Genomic DNA, 15,069 nt, shown 5'->3' on the forward strand with positions numbered 1-15,069 from the left:
CCACTAGCAAAGCTCGAGTTTCCCTTGGTCATGCCACCAAAGTTGAGTTTGAACCAGCCAAGGGGGGCATCCATTTAGTTCTCAAATGAGCCAGCTTCTTAGTGTTATCAACTTTAGATAAGTTTGAAGGTGAACCCACTAAGAGGCAATATTGATCTCTATTGGGCGAAGAGGGCTATTTGGAATTATCCATGAGCTGACAATAATATTATCAAGAAGAAGCTTAGAGTAAGCAATGAACACATCATCTGAGCTTCTTTTGATAACTATAAGATCCGATTATTTCTTTCCTTTTTTATAAGACCCAATTCTCAAAGAAAGTTGACAAGTCAACATTCATAAGCAACTAATCCCAAGCTTTTGTAGCATGAGCTCCCAAATATCTCTTGAAAAAAGACAATGTAAAAGAAGATAGGGAATAGTTTCCTCCCCATTTCAACAAAGAACTCACCTATTTGGCATCTGGAATTCACGCTTTATAAGGTTGTCTTGAGTGAGAATTTCGTTATGAGTTGCCACGAGCAAAAGAAATTGATTTTGAGAATGAGTTGGTTGTTCCAGAATCTTTGCCAGAATTCAATGTAGTTGGTGTTGTCTAACAACAGATTGTAGGCAGATTTGATAGAGAAATTCCAGTTAGTATCTTTGGACCAAAAGAAACAATCCAACTTGGGAAAAAGGGGGAAACCAATCCTAGTTCTGGTTGAAAAGCTTAAGATTTTTCCATTTCTTATCGTTCATGTAATCTAAGATAGTGCAGCCAAAGAAAGCCCAAACCGGACCATAAAGTTCCCTAAAACTAGGATGATAAAAATGAGTTGATTAGTGAGCCAAGCATTACCATTCCCAATCTTCCATTTGAGACCCAAAAGAAGTAGGCTGCAGGTTTTAAGTATATTGTTCCGTATTCAAGAACCACTAGGGATTCCTTGATTAAAAAGAACTTTGTGGAACTTAGACTAATTGAGGTATTTGGCATTCATTACTCCAATGTTTTTGTTAAAAGTGAGCTCCCAACCAATCTTAGATAAAAGATCATTGTTTAAGAGGTGAATTTTTTATATGCCAAGACCTTCATGGCCTTTAGGGAGATAGACTTTATCCCAATTAATCAAAGCCATTCTTTTTCTTTACTTAGTATCGGACTGTAGAAAATTCCTTTGATTTTTTTCAAAAATTTCAGCAATGTATTTAGGAATTTTGAAGAGTGACAGGAACTAAACACTAATACCTTGTAGAGAGGCAGCAAGGAGTTGAAGTTAACCTGCATGGCCCAGGAGCTTTCCTTTCCAACCAGCCAGTTTTTTCAAAAGATGATGATCAAGGAATGACTTCCCGAAAGGGAGAGAGATTTTTTTAACAATGAGAGGGTGGCCCAAATAGATACCAGGAAGGTCAACACATTGGCAGCCAAGAATCGTCTAAATTTTCCTCTACACATCCAAGTTGGTATTGAAGAAGTAAATGTTGCTTTTGTCATAGTTAATACATTGGCCAAAGACATCAGCATAATTATTCAAGCACATTTTCCATCTGGCTTCCACTAAAGAAGCAACTCCAAAGAGGATGGTATCATCCACAAACTGTTGGATAGCAGAAGGTTGAAGGGAGGAGGCAACTTTAATTCCTTTAAGAGATTCCAAGGACCTTAGCCAGCAGAATAAAGAGGTAAGGGGATAAAGGGTCTGTTAGCCTCAAATTTGTCATTGATGTCTATAGTATTCTTCTCTGTTGCTGTTGTTTCATCCCTGTTTCAAAAAGAACATACTCAGATTTTATTGAAGTCGCATTCGATGATTATGACAGTCAAAATATACAAATAAACAGTGGTTGCTTTTACCTTTGACCTGGTTCTATTTGTTTCTGCACAATACTGTGAGATGGATGTCACAGAAGTATAATCTTATGCTCAGTTTTTGTGGTGATGGAAGATTGAATGAATTCATATAGTTGAAGGGCTGATTGTATGCAGAAGTAAAGTCTATGAGTTATTATGATTTGTTGAAGTCTATGATTTTGCAACCCCCTGGTAGTTGTAACTGTGTTACAACTAATACTTGTCTTAGTGATGTGTCAAATCAGATTTTAAAAAAAAAGACAACTAGAACAAGTAATAACATCATCGAACTCTTTCTTTATAAAGAATAAGAGTTACTTTATAAAACAAACTGCTCTTTAACTAATGTCAGTTGTAATCGGTTGACAAACTATCTGTTGGTTTTAAACTGAGTTGATAGTTATAACTTCTTCACCGATATAACTATTCAATACTGGCAAGTTATATATATAAAATGTTGTAAAGCGATGTGTTGTTGAAAAAGATAGAGATAAGAAAAGAAATTAATACATATTGTCTATATAGAAAAACTCTTTCAATGACAGTTCGATGAAGATTTTTCTGAGCATATTTAATGAGTGAGGTAGTGGATCAGATTAAAGAGAGTAACAGAAAGTTCTGAGAGAATATTCAGACGAAGGGATTGGTGTGTTTTACGGCATCATCAATACAGTGTTTCTTTGGACTGTAATCTGCAGCAGTTAGGTTGTGATTATCAGGAGAAAGGTATACAGCATCTGTGTATTTGTCTTACCTATCATTTACATACAGTTGATTCAAGTATATAATTAATCTATCTTTCCAGTACACAGTTGATTCTTCGAGTTTGTTCTTCATACTTGCAGTCTTTAGACAAGTTACGGATTATCTCTGAAATGTGATCATACCAAGAACAGGAGAGGCTTGTTGGAATGCAGATCCTGCCGAAGATGCACACAGATTACTTCAATTTGCCATTGTGTTTTGTGTACTTTCAGTTTGCACAAAGATAAATATTAAATTTTCAGATTGATAGTTTGCAGAAGTCTGTATGAAATATTTCTGAAAAGATCATAAGCTTTCTTTCATACATCTTTATTTATAGATGCTATTCTGTAATTGTTACTGAGTTGGTGCTCAGATCAGTATGTTGTAACAGCAGATGAGTTGGTGCTCATAAGGGTTTTGGTGACTCTATTGGGTTGGTGCCCAAAGAATTGTAATCATTTCAACTGTGAGGCCAGATTAGGACAGTAGATCCTAGTGGCATTTCTCATCGTGGCTTTCCCACGTTGGATTTCCACATAAAATCTTGTGCCTTCTGATCTTGTTGCTGTTTCTTTTCTAGTTTCAGTTGTTACATGCTTGCATCTTTCAATTTCAGATTAACAGATTTAAAATTTTATAAAATATCAAGAGATTTAGAAATATTAAGTACTACCGATTCGCCACCCCCTCCTCTCAGTAGTACATCTGTGTTCTACAAGGTCCCCCTATCTAATTCCCCTCCCAGTGTCAAAGAACCCCCTAGGGATCCCATTCATAAGAACAGAGTACTTGATAGTGGTCACACATTTCTTATAAGGCTTACACATTATTCCAGGAAGCCCAATTTTCTTCAAACTTTAAACAAGTCCTAGGTAACCCTGTCATGGGCTTTTGAAATATCCAATTTAAGAACCATACCGGAAAGGAGGCTCACTCCTGCTCATAGAGTGCATAACTTCATGGATAGATACTGCAACATCCAAGATTTGTCGCCCAGGAACAATGCCTTTTTGATTCATATTGATCATTTTTTCAAGAAAGGGTTTGATCCTATTCACGAAAATTTTTAAAAAGATTTTATAAAAAATATTACATAAACTTGTTGGTCTAAAATCTGACATTCTTATAGGGTCCAAGGCTTTGGGCACCAGAGCAGTGAAAATGTTGTTGAGCTTTATCAATAGTTTACCAATTTGGAAGAAGTCTTTGGCCACCATAGTGATATCATATCCTACAATATCCCATAATTCTTTGAAGAAGGCTAGGGGGAATCCATCAAGCCCTGGCACTTTATAGGCACCCATAGAGAAGGTAGCAATTCTGATTTCTTCATTAGAGACTAGAGAGTGGAGACAAGCATTATTTGCAATAGAAAGAGTCGAGGGGATGTTGTTTAACAATTTCTCTTCCAAAATAGAGTCGCTGACAAGAGTCTGTTGAAAGAAAGCCCAAAGGAAGTACTCAGAGGCTATCTTCCCTATACGATCATCCTTTGAAGCCTAAAGGCCATTTTCATCCGTGAGACGAGAGATAGGGTTCCTTTTCCTGTGTCTAACAGAAAACTTGTGTAAAAAATTAGAGTTTATGTCTCTCTCCTTCAACCATTGGATTCTGGATTTTGTTTCCATAATATTTCTTTTTTTTAAATCTCCTTCCAATGCAACCCTAGAGACTCCTCGAAAAGATGGGTTTCCTCAATAGTGTCCCCATGAGCTATTTTGAGTTGGATGTTGGTTAGCTTAAAGGCCAGCTCCTTTTTTTTCCAAAATACTACCAAAGCTAAATTTATTCCATCCCTTCACTTTATACTTGACCAAGTTAAGTTTTTGAGCAACTCTATACATAGTCGTATCTTGGATATGTTGGTGTACATGTTTATTCCATGCAAATCTACTTTAGTTTCACTTAGGTAAAAACATTTATTATTTAGGTGCATTTAATTTTTTGTTTGTTGGTCATCCCTGCTTTATATACAGGGTTCTTTGTACATTTGTATAATATATCAATCACATCAATGCAATTAATTCAATGGCTGGTGAAATAGCTTCTTGCATTGCTTCTCGTTGTTCTTGTGGACATTTGTTTTGGTCTGTAGGTTAGGCTCCTAGGTGTGCAACATGGTATCAAAACCTGTGACCTTGCAACCCCTTCTTGGTAACTGAGTTTTCATCAACTGTCTGAGGTTAGCTTGAATTTACGGAGCAATTTATTGGAGGCACATCTAAATATTTTTCGCCAAGCCCAATCTCCATTTTGTGAGGCATTTTGTATTGTTTGTGGCATGGTCCATATTACAATTCTCGGCTCATAGTTTTTGTCTTCCACCTTTTATCTTTGTGTGGCAACTCAAATTGTTGTTTGGCACCCACGACCACTTGTTTCAGGAGAGGGGCGATTCCTCTCACAACGGCCCTTCTTTTTCATTCGCCAACACATCACTTTGGTTTGTCCTCAAATACATATCTTGCTACTCGGGCTTTTTCTTGTTACCTATTTTTTCATTTTTAGGTGAAAAATAGCCTAACACTAAGTTTCATGGTCTTATGTAAAACTATTGAGGGGTTTAAATAATCAAAAGAGCTTAAAAATGCTATTTCAAAGTGTTTTAAAAGTTATATCATTTTAATAAATAAAGCATTCATAATGTTTTATTTATTTAAAAAAAGAGGAAGATCTCAAAAAGGCCTTATTTCATGTAGACGTCAAAGAAACTTTTGGGTAAAAGGAGGGAAGTAGCAGTTTAAGAAGAGAACATAGGAAAATATCCACGTTGCATATCAAAAAAATGGATTATGTTATGCTTACATTTGAAAGATTTTCACTCTAAGTTTTACCCCAAGGTGCGGTTTGCATACGGGATATGGAGACTAGGGTTTGTCATCCCAAGAGTTTCTCCAAGGACTGCGAGTTTCAACAAGACTCAAAAGGCAGTTGAACAGCTACAGGTGTACGGGGAGCGTTGCATGGAGTTTAGCAGCTCGATATCATTCTTTTTGCATGCCATGACTCGAGGAAAAGAAAAGCCTCTGTTATAACAGTATGTCATTACTTTGTCTCCACTTGTTGCATGCTCACAATCTTCATTGTATACCTAAAAGCATATTCAAATCTCATAAGCAAAGATCTTAAATCTTGCAATGATTCATAAGAATATTCCAGATGAGGTGATTAAGTGTTTTTTTTTTTAGTTATACTGTGGAAATAAAGGATTAACAGTTCAAAGCTTAAATCACGGTATAATAGACCAGCCAGTATTACAGCAAGCTATTCAAGCTTTTATAGCAGTCATGGTAGAAAAGATTGAGATTATATTATTATCATACTTACAAATCTTCTCTCTAAAATCCTTATCGGGTTGGCTTCCCTAAGGGTTTGCATTCAAAAGACATCTCACAAACAGAGCATCATAGATCAAAAAATACTGTCAAACATTCATGCAGAGATAAGATGTTCTTGTGTACAGGTCATAGCCAACACAGGGTTAAGCCATTCAAAGGCACTCACAAGCAATGAGGTTGCAACAGTGAAGGTCAAAACCCATTCATCAAAGACTAGTTTGCAGTAATCCTTCACAAAGGAAAGGTACAGATCTGGTCCCAGAGCAGCCTTCATAGAGGGACAACCATAGCAAATCAAGAAAAGAGACGTGAAATGTATTAATGTGGCAGTTCAAGAACATTGTCCAATAAGTTCAACAGAGATATAAAGAAATCTTGGGACGGAGAGAGAAAGAAATGTATTATTGCAGCTTCAAAAGACAATAACTAAAGACTTTATGACAGTGCAAAGGACAGATATGTAGCAGCAAGCTCTGACAATAAAGACACAGGGACTTCATGTCCCAGCAGTCATCAAAGAGCAATTTCGACAGTGAACAGCATTTCAAAGCTTAATGTGAAATATCCCCTGCAGTAGTTTGACTGAATATGCAAGGAATATTCACTGATAACCTGACTTTTCGGTCTGCGTGTTATGCGGTTTGGTGTTTGCGTGTTATGCTGACAGAGTGTCTCAGAAATTTTCAGATTGATATAGAGTTCAACAAACATATATTTATCATGAAAGACCAATTATAAATGACCCCCAATTGCTAAATCAATCCCCAAAGATACTTATGACACTAGTTATAGAGTTCAACACCCATTAGACACACAAACATGCATATATAGCTTGCTGTCATTACGTCAAACAGTTGGCATGAAGACTTCAGACAAATATGGAATCTGAATTCAGTCCTATTCGTCCTTTATTGCCATATATAATAATCAAGCAACTCATACAAAATATCTTCACCAATTAACTAGGCAATTGTTATCTACTACTCAGAATTTTCTGAGGACAATGGACAGCTTTGGAGAATTACAACTATTGGAAAAGAATGTACAAAATGTTGCCAAAAGGAACCTGGAATAATTCGCCCATCTTGATGCGTGAAGAAGCAAGCAATATCACACAAAATGTTGCTTTCAATCTACCTAATCAACCTGATCCAAAAATCGCCCCTGCTGCCATATAGGAGGTCTGATCATGAATGAGGAACAGCTGCTAGTCCTCAATCTCCTCTCCAAATATGTTCGCCTGCATCCCTCAAGTGAGGCGCTACCTTATTTGATAAGGTTCGATGTCAATATAGGAAACTATGAGCACATTAGCAAAGAATGGGGTCTGAGACGGTTTATCTTCAGACCTGATTTGCCAGTTCTTTAAATACTCCTTCAAGTTACCTTCAAATGCATCGCCCTTCCTCACCAAAACTAGCGCTGACCTCTAATGTGTGATTTAATGCTTCAATGATGAAGAATGAACCAAATCGTGGATCTTGAAGGGGCTGGGCAGAGTTAACTCAGACCTGCTATATAACCCACAACCTCCACAATTCACCTTAAATCTGCTCCAAATGGAATCGCCTTATGACTCCAATCATAGTGCTGCCAACAAAGGGATAGTTCATTGCATAAACCAAAGGTTAACAAAATCATGGCATATAGCAGTCCTGGTTCGATTTTGCTTCAGACTTGATATGTGATCTGAAACCACCTTAAATCACTTACAAAATGCTTCTAGGTAAGTCGCCTTGCCCTCCTTGTGATATTGATGCACATAGAAGTCAAGAGTCATGAGCTGAAGCTCTCTCTATTGTGTCTACCATTATTCTGTCATGAAATTCCAATAAGCACAAATATGAAGAACTGAAATATCCTTCACTCTCAGCTGCAACCCCTCGGAAGGTCTTTCACTCCCTCAGTTATGCTATCTATGAAAATTTTCGTTCCCAAAGACAAAGATCTGCAGAAACCCTTGGCTCCACAAAACCAATCAATACAAATATCAAACAACCGATACCCAACAATGAGGCTGCCTCCTCTATTTATTAAATTTCTCACATAGGTCGGCCTCCTTCTAGAAGATCCCTTTATCATAAAATAATATTTAATTGATTCTTTCTAGAAGATTCCTCTTGAATAATAATAATATTATTTAAGTGACTTTATTTTTTAATTGCACTTTAGATAATTAAAATATTAAAGTGCAACACACATGACACCATATGTGAGAACACATTATCTCACTGAAAATCTAAGTCACCAGGTTCGGTCGAATTTCTTCCTTGAAGTTCGAAATTCGCCGAACTTTAAAACAAAGTATAAAATTCATTTAAATTCGTTCAAATTCGTACATTGAAAAAAGTTAATATTTTTTAATCGCGATTTTAGGGTTTTTTCGGTTTTTTTTAATAAATGAGCACCAAAAACCCATAGTCTTCAATCCATTGTGAGTCGTCACTAGAGAAGTGTGGAAGCCGAAGTGGAAGCCGAAGGAAGTCACGGTAGTCTGTGGTAGTTTGCGGTAGTGTTTGAAGAAGCTCGTGTTCGACGCAGTGAGTTCGCCTCTGTCGTTGTGTTCGACGCAGTTAGTTTGCTTCTGCCGACGTGTTCGACGCCCTGCCAATTCGCCTCTACCGCTGTGTTCAACGCCCTGCCAGTTCACCTTTGTCGTCGTGTTCGACGCCCTGCCAATTCACCTCTGTCATGTTCGACACCTGTAGTCTCCTTGCCCAGGTAGGTTTCGCTGAAATTTTTAGGTTAGATTTTTTTTTTATTGGATAAAACTAATATTTTTAGGTTATTCAAACAAAATATTTTGTTTATTTACATTACAATATACAAAATAGGCAAAATATTTTGTCTATTGTTTATTGTTTATAATATTATATTATTTAAACAAAATATTATATTGTTTAATGTTTAGTTTTTATTAAGACATGATATATAGTTTAATATTATTGTATTAAATTATTAATTGTTTTTACATATGTTGTTATTTATATTATTTGATTTTTAATTTTTATTTGTTTTATAAAGTTAAAATAAAATATTAATAATTTTTATAGTGTTGTTTAAAACAATTTAGTGTGCTATTATTTTATTTTGTGATAAATTTAGTAAACAAAAATAAAAATTAGTATCAATTTATTTTTTATTAAAACATTTAGAATATATTAATAAATATTTTATTAAAATTTAGTATTTCTATTTTGAAAGGTTGAAATAAATATAGTGTTTATTTTGTTTTTTTAATTTTTCTTTCCAAACATGCAGATTTTCATTTAATGGCTCCTCCCAAATCAACTTCTGAGGCATGGAAGCATGTGACCCGAAATGGAACTCACATCAAATGTAACCTATGTCAGGGAACTATTGTTGGAACTTTAACAAGGCTTAGGGACCACTTCCTTGCTACTACAGGGGGTCCAAGTGGAGGTGTTCAAGCATGTAAAGGCGCAACTCCAGAACTTAAAGCTAGATTCTAGAGAAAGAATTGGTTGCTTCAATGGTAGGCAAAGTGAAGAAGGCACAAAAGAAACAGAGAATTGAAGAAGATATATCTAGATTCACATCTATCATGTCTTCCTCTTCTACGCAATCCAACCTGGTGAGGGTATCAAAAGAGAGTGGAACACTGAACAACTTTTGGAAACCAGTAGAGAAACAACAAGTGGATGATGCAGTTGCTGATTTGTTTTACACAAGTGCTATTCCATTCAATGTTGAGAGAATTCCACATTTTCGTAATGCAGTTCACAAAATTGCAGAGTTTGGCAAAGGGTACACACCCCCAGGTTCAGAGGCTATCAGGACAACTCTTTTGCAAAGGTCAAAAGATAGAGTGACTGAGAAATTAGCTGATGTCAAAGCCACTTGGAAGGAAACAGGTTGCACTATATTGAGTGATGGATGGTCAGATATGTGTCAAAGGCCATTGATTAATGATTTGGTGTCTTGTCCTAATGGTGTTGTGTTTTTGAAATTCATTGACACAATGAACCACAAGAAAACTTCAGAATATATTTTTCAAATATTAGAGAAGCCATTTTTGAAGTAGGGGTGGAAAATGTGGTTCAAGTGGTAACTGATAGTGCAGCAAATTGTGTGGGAACTAGGAGGCTGATTGTAGAGAAGTACCTACAGATATATTGGATCCCATGTGCAGCCCATTGTCTCGATTTGTTGCTTCATGACTTGGCTAAATTCCCATGGGTAAATGAAGCTATTCATAGAGGGAGAGCAATTGCAAATTTCATACAGAATCATCGTCTCACATTGAGTATTTATAGGCAGCATGCATCAAAGGAATTGTTGAGGCCTTGTGAAACAAGATTTGCTTCATTTTGTATCACTTTGAAAAGAGCGGTTGAAGAAAAAGCAGCTTTGAGATCTGTTATTTGTTCCAATTAGTGGAAAAGTTCAATGCTTTCTAAAGGCCCTAAGGGGAAGAACATAGAGCAAATCATCCTAAACAACAATTTATGGGAAAGTGCAGCAAAAGTTTTGCTTATAAGTTATATGTGAACCAATTGTTGAAGTGCTTCGTATGGTTGATGGTGACACTTCTTGCCTTGGCATGCTTTATGAAGGCATGGACCGGTGTAAGAAATCTATTCAAAAAGCACTAAATAATGAAGAAGCAAATATGGGAGACAATTGATTGCAGATGGAAAATGATGCACACCTCTTTACATGCAGCAACTTGCTTTTTGGAGCCTAAGTTGTTTGCTATTGATAGAAGGGGTGATAATGAAATCATGGCAGCGCTTTACCAAGCCATTAGCAGGTATGTACTAGATCCAGAAATTGCAGCACTAATTAGAGAGCAAAGTTAGCAATACAAGAGAAGAGAAGGGATTTTTGGAGGGGCAGAAGCCAAATATGACTCGCCACGTATGCCTAGATATAGATAGTGGATCGCTTATGGATCATCAACTCCTAAACTACAAGAGTTTGCTATTCGAATTTTGAGTTAGGGAGCAAGTTCATCATCTTGTGAGAGGAACTGGAGTTGCTTTGACCACATCCATTCCAAAAAGAGGAACAAATTGTTGACTGAAAGTTGGGAGATCTTGTCTATGTTCGCAGTAATTTGAAATTGCTGATGAACAAATCAGCAAAGAACACTTCTTTAGAACAAACTCTTGAAGGCATGGCAATGCCAAATGCAAATGAGCCTAACTTTGTAGATGATGAACTGAGTAGTGATACAGATGATGATGATTTGACATCCCAGCCAAGTGCTCTTGAGAGTGATTTTAAAGTTTTGAAGTCTTTGATTGTTATTGTACCTTTTTGACAAAAGAACATCTTTGCAATCATGAAAGCATATGTTTCCTATGGTTTATATTTTATATATGTGTCATCTTTTTGTAATGATTTCAAATCTATTTATCAATGTTAAACTATTTAGGCAATTTTATAGATATATTACATATATTTATTAAAAATTTAAAAAAATTACATATGGCAAATTTAATTCGAATTTTATACATTTTGAATTTTTTCCTTGTCGAACTTCATTCGAATTTCAAAGCTGTCGAACTTCAAATTCGAATTCGAACCTGGTGACTTAGCTGAAAATCATATTAAAATGGAATGTGAAGCCGCAAGCAACTGCCTAGTCGAACCTCTCATCAACCTTTTGGCCTACGAGGATCAAGTAAACTTCTCTGCCGACTGATCCTCATGAAAATGGAGACATTACATAATGACAGTAATCATATGTTGAAATATCAGCAGCCCTCACGAACTCTTCAAAGGAGTATGGACAGTACAAGATGCAAAGACAGAAACAGAGAGGGTGTGTATGAAAACAAGTGCATGATGCATAGCACTATAGCAGTCATAATACTTTACATTCACTGTCAAAAGTTGAGGTTTGATGCAGATCAACAAGCACACAAAAACAGTCTTTTCTCCAAAAGTGCAGCCTGGAGATAGTCATTATTAAGTGCAGCCTGAAGATAGTTGTTATTAAGAGCAGCCTAGAACAGTCATAGAGCTAATCTCATTCAATGCAAGAGGTAGCCATGACAGTAAAGGCAGATTTCAAGGATGCATTACTGTCAAAGATCAATCCATTGAAATATGTGCAGTCTCAAGGAGAAAATGATAGCAGCTACACCATGAAGCTTCCAATCACAGCAAAGAGGAGGAATCACTGTCAAAGACAGTGAAGAACAGAGCTTGGAGCAATCATGGCATAATCAGTGATGAGCTTCCACAGGTCAACACATCAAAGACCCTGCCAAGAGAGGAGCAGTCACAACTTGAGACATTGAACCTTTGTCAGTAGCAGAATTTGAACAATGGTAAATATTGACTATTAGGGTGTAGATCAATGAATAGCAGTGATATCTCATAAGAAAAGATCAAAGGTTTAGAGCAGCCAGCTGGTGACAAGGAAGTCATTCAAGAAACAGTGACATAGTAGAATACATCCTTAGCATGAAGAATCAAAAAGCAGTGGTAAATCATTGAGATGTGGGCTATAACAGTGATATGTTCGCTGCTCACAATGAATATCCAAACATGGAACAGCCCTAGCCAAAGAAGGTTGCAAAGGTAAAAGAATTCAAGCTAAAGAGCAGACCTAGAATATGAGGAAGCCATTAAGACCTCTTGACAGTTAAAGAATAAGACCTGAGATAAGAACAGTGATCCCCAGCCATGCACCAAGAGGCTTAGAGCAGTCACAAGGTATTAAAGTAGCATCAGATACAAATCTTCTAAAGGCTTCAAATACTGTGCCAGTGTATCTTTGAAGAAAGAACAATGCTCTCAGTAGCAAAATACAAGACATAGTATGTTGGAAATGGCTGTCATATCAATCATGTCAAGCTAATGAACAGATTAAAAGAGCAGAAATCAGAGATCTGGGCAGAGAATTTGTTGATTTATCAGTGAAAATGGGCAGAGATGAAGTAAAAGTAATACAAAAGGGACATATTCATCAAAAACCTACCATAACAGTAAACAATGCGCTGGGGTAGCCACAGTAAATGCAGTCTATAATGATACGACAGACCAAAAGGAAGAAAGTAGTGGTGCAAAACTTGATACATAAAGGTAGCATTCACCCCAATGAACACACATTTGTTGCAGTGAACTAGACATTCACCCTGACTACCTTAGCAAAATATATTCTATTAAAGTGGAAAGCTCAATCTGATACAGGGCAGAGGCTGGAATTTAGAGTTTTTGAAGTTGAAGCAGTTCAATTGGATGTCTTATGGCTTTCCAATGGCCATGGGAGGCAGAGAGGGATCTATATGAAGCTGTTTCAAGATTGAACAAGGGTTGGCTCTTTGAACAAACATCGAGTTGTGCTCTTGGAATGGGTTTGTTGGGGGATTGGCAGGATTTTCTCATTGTTAAAGGCAGAGTAAATTTAAGGAATACATGGACGTGTTTGTATGTTCCAATGTACCTTGTAAGGTGATGTAACACTTGTATAAATCTCAGATATCGTGGCATTTTTGCCAAGGCAACGAAAATATTGGAGAGAGCATATGCATTCGACTTTAAAAAAATGTGGACAAGATCTGGCTGGAATTACATGCTGTTGTTGCAAAGGCATACATGAGTCTCACGTGAAAAGCCTCCAGCTTCTCTAACTCGATGACTATTCAAACAGGAGCAGATCCAAGCATTAAGAAATAAGCAAGGCTCAGTTTACTCCCGACGTTCGTTTGTCATGAAATTTACAAAAGTTCGGCAATATATATTAGGTGAAGTGCAAACGTCCTCCTGTTTATTAAAGGCAGTCTCATATGCCCAATGGGTGAACTGATTAAGCTGGAACCCATAAATCTCATAACTGTTGGTGAAATGGTGAGATCATAGAATAATGATTATGGGTTAATCCAACATGTCCATGTTTTCAAATATTAAGAATTCTGGACAAGCTCAACCTCGCACCATCTTAAAACACGGAATATAACCTCACCCAACATTTACTAGAGAGACACATATTCAACCTCAATATTATACTGCAACTTCAATAAAATAATAATAATAATTAAATGGAAAAGTAAATATAGTATCTGGGAAACCCAAAATGCCGAAAACCTTAAGAAACATTTAAATCAAAAAAAGATCCTGTGTAAATCCAGCTAAACGCTTTTAAGATTTCAATTTCTTGTCAGTGACAAAGTAACAAATCCCTTAGACATTATAACCCATCCCACACAAACACAATTTAAATTCCCATATTCAGAATTAACATTTGTCCCATTATTTATGTACAATATGTACCTGTGAACCTGAAAAACAACCTTCTTGCCGTTCTGCGTAACATCACAGCTTGCCTTCACAAGTCTCTCTCTCTTATCATTCTACATAGCATGCCAAAATCCCCAGAAAAGAACGAAATAAATAGGGCTAACCATGGAAATATCTCTCAAACTAAAACAAAAAGCAATACACAATTCAGATTCAAGAACAAAAAAGACAAAAACTGAAAGGTATAAGTCAGGAAAATTGAAAGTGTACCAACTGGTTGAGATGCTCGCAATACTCTTCAAATTCATTGCCAGAATGGGTTTAGATTTTCAGAAGCCATTGCTGTTTTAAGGCGTTTAGCAGAGGGCTCTGTAATCATATCAGAAAAGAAAACACATGCAACCAAATCCAATGTTTAACTACACATTTGAAAGATGAGATTTAAAGTGGGCATTTCAAAATAGTATCCGTTAGGGGCTTCTAACACGCATGCGTCCGCTAATCTCAACAGTTGCGTTAAAAATCCATCGCCGGTGGGCTTCTCAACAACATTTACAACTTTTATTAAAAATCTGTCCCAGGGGCTTTTTTAAGTCACTTTTCAGTTCTTTTTCTTTTTAAAACGTCTTTAAATCTTTTCCTTTTTATTTAAGGAAATAGAAATCCTCTTACATAAATTCTTTTTATCTAAGGAAATAACAATCCTTTACATAATTGTAATTCCTCTTGTAGCGACCGTTGTGTCCGCTCCTACAGTGGCTATTTTGAGTGTGTCTACTCCCGCAGCATTTTCTACTCCCCTAATGATTTCTAGCTTGTTTGGCTCTAGGCCTGCGGTTGGGGTTGGGTCTGGGTCGAAGTCTTTGTCTCCTGTGATTTTGGTGGATGGTGATGCTACACTTGCTGCTACAAATGGTGGTCATGCCAGGGCTT

At 36.7% G+C, this 15,069-nt stretch overlaps 1 long non-coding RNA gene across 1 annotated transcript in view; it reads right to left on the bottom strand.

Moving 5' to 3' along the window:
* The window catches only part of LOC131859502 (uncharacterized), a 92,505-nt gene extending 77,828 nt beyond the window's left edge, over window positions 1-14,677 (bottom strand). The window contains exons 1-2 of the long non-coding RNA XR_009359199.1: window positions 14,407-14,677; window positions 14,170-14,249 (exon numbers count right to left, since the gene is read on the bottom strand). This is a non-coding gene — a long non-coding RNA (uncharacterized LOC131859502). The remainder of the gene's footprint in view (window positions 1-14,169; window positions 14,250-14,406) is intronic.
* Window positions 14,678-15,069: the final 392 nt, after the last annotated feature.

The sequence above is a fragment of the Cryptomeria japonica genome, chromosome 10 (genome assembly GCF_030272615.1).
Source record: "Cryptomeria japonica chromosome 10, Sugi_1.0, whole genome shotgun sequence".
NCBI classification, from domain to species: Eukaryota; Viridiplantae; Streptophyta; class Pinopsida; order Cupressales; family Cupressaceae; genus Cryptomeria; species Cryptomeria japonica.